This window comes from Chenopodium quinoa, unplaced genomic scaffold (genome assembly GCF_001683475.1).
Source record: "Chenopodium quinoa cultivar QQ74 unplaced genomic scaffold, ASM168347v1, whole genome shotgun sequence".
NCBI classification, from domain to species: domain Eukaryota; kingdom Viridiplantae; phylum Streptophyta; class Magnoliopsida; order Caryophyllales; family Amaranthaceae; genus Chenopodium; species Chenopodium quinoa.
Window position 1 is genome coordinate 2,861,873 of NW_018744239.1, and position 2,700 is coordinate 2,864,572.

Sequence of the window (2,700 nt, forward strand, 5' to 3'; positions counted from 1 at the left end):
TAAAGGCCTTGTTTGGCAATTGGCTACTGGCTATTGGTTGTCGGCTGGTTTGATTGGCTGTGTTTGACTGGTTGTTTGTATTGGCTTTTTTGTTGGCGGTTTGACTTTTTATTAGTGTAAAAACATATTTGGTAAAATTGGTTGTTGGATGTTATTAGTAACTTAGGCAGGTAAAAGCCAGAAGCTACTCCAAGTCTCCAAGTAGCTTTTTCATTTTGGTTTAAAAACCGGCTTTTCAGTTGGCTGAAAAAGCCATTTACCAAACACAAATTTTAGATGTTTGACCAAATGAAAAAACCAAAAGCCAATCAAAAAGCAAATGAAAAGTCATTTACCAAACAAGCCCAAAAGCTACCCCAACCACTACATTGTCAAACACTCATATTGTTTGTTAAATAGTGGTTTGACTAAAATTAAAGCTACTCAAAAACTAGCGTCGAATACGCTTTAAAATTTAAAAATATTAGCTTTCAGAGTTAGAGGCAGCTGTTGAAAATTCAACCTATAGTTTTAGGAAATAAAATATTGATTTTTTATGTTACAGTTAGTCAACCACTATTTCATCGAACACTCATACGTAAATTATCTATTTTCACAACTAATAGCTTGTTAACAGTGTTGTTAACAGCTACTACTATAGTTAACAACTACTACCACAGCTAACCGCTACCTTCACAACTATATTTTGAACATCGAGATTCTGGGGCCTATGAAGTGCGTATAGCACAAGCACAAAGTTAATGGAGAGGGGTTGTTTCGTCAGTTAAAGTTTTTTATGGCCTGGTGTTCAACACTTGAGGTTAATTACTTAATTATCATCTTTCGTAGTTGCCATCTACAAAGTATAGCTTAGTCTAAAACTTGAAGGAAAAAAAGGAAAAAAAAAGGCCTACCTAAGTAGTGTTACCTACAACCTACCTTTAAAATAGTGTTACTTGTTCAAAAATTCTTTGGACTAAACAAGAAAGTCTCCAAAAATTAAGATCCAAAAATTAAGAATATACATCCATCTTAGACGATCTTGGTTAAAATTTGTGTTTTCAGTAATTGTAGGAATAAAATGTTAAATATATGAATGACATTTCATACAAAAAATAAGGAGGCAACTCGGATCTGCAATTGAGAATGAAGCAAAATAACAACTAGAGAATCAATCAGGTTTGTTGCATGTTAAATTTATGAACGATATTGTCGACTGATCTTTAAAATAAGTTGATAAAACTTTTTTTTTTTTTTAAAGGTCTATACATAAATCACCTAATAGAGGGAGTAAAACTCAAGTTACATTATTTTAAACCGATAAATGGTAAAATCCTCATAATACAGCATAATAATCCATTTGGCAACCGCGAAAATGGTGTCTTATTGTTGACAACCAAGACACATGGAAACAAAGCATATGATAAACCGATAGGCAATAGATATATGCTTATACAGTTATACTTCTATACTCATATACTCAATTGCAATGTTTTATCTTGTTGAACATATAACATTCAAACAACAGTCAATTATAATGCATGTAAAAAAATAAATAGCACATGTACAAATTAATAGGATAATGACTTAAAGAGTAGCCATTAAAAAGACTTAGAAGAAGTAACTTCGTGCGTCAACTTACATATGAAATTGTACGTGAAAATGACAATTTAGTGATGATATTTGTACGTAAACATCGCATAGGTCCTTTTCATACCAAATTTTGAGCGTTGGGCTAATCATATTTATTAGGTTCTGCTGCTGCTACTACTTACATAATAAACAATGAATATCAGAATATGACTACTACTTCAATTCTCACCAAAACTTTCATGCGAAACTGAAGTTGAAAGGCTTCACAACAGTCATAACTTATAAATGTATCCATAATTTGATGGCAATAACTTTTGCATGAGATCGACAATTCATTCTTACAGTGGTAATAGATGGCGGTGAAAAATGATCAAGTTGAGATAGAATATCTATATTGAAAATAGATGTGACTAGTATAATGGATCCATTGCCAGTCATCTGCTAATGGAAATTTCAAACAGTTAAATGTATACGTAATATATGCAATCAGGGGACATTTAACTTGATTAACAAATAGTGTAATTTAGATGCATTTAACTTTACATGGTATCAAAACCGAAGTTGGACAGCTTACTTGTTAGCTGAGACGAATGGTGTTGATCATATTCCATTAACAAGCCACATGTATGTGAGTGTCTTGCCCTGCATCAAAGAACAAGATCGGACTAGCTTATAAGTGTATTAGTTGATCGATCTTTTATCATCAATTAACTTTAAATTGAATCGCTTTTGATCTTATAAGTGCTTTATTGATGAAAAGTAATGTTACAATTTTGTCAATTGTGTTTTAATTTGTTGATGAGAAATAATGTGACAATTTTGTTAGTTTTCTATCTCCTCAGTTTTCTAGTTTATGTTTCAATTAGATGATTACATAAATTACCTTGTCTAATGTCTATGTAATGCTATGCATCTTTTTTCTTTCATTTCACCCTCAATATACTTGTACAAGCTAAGTATTTTTGTGTCTATCATTCTTGTATTATAAATTTATAATGCTAGTATAAATTAAGAAAAAATACATAATATACGGACCTTTTTTTTAAAAAAAAATAATAAATAATGAGGAGGAGGAGGGATACAAGACGTACGTGGTCCAATACGTACACTAAGCTCTCTGAGAGCTAA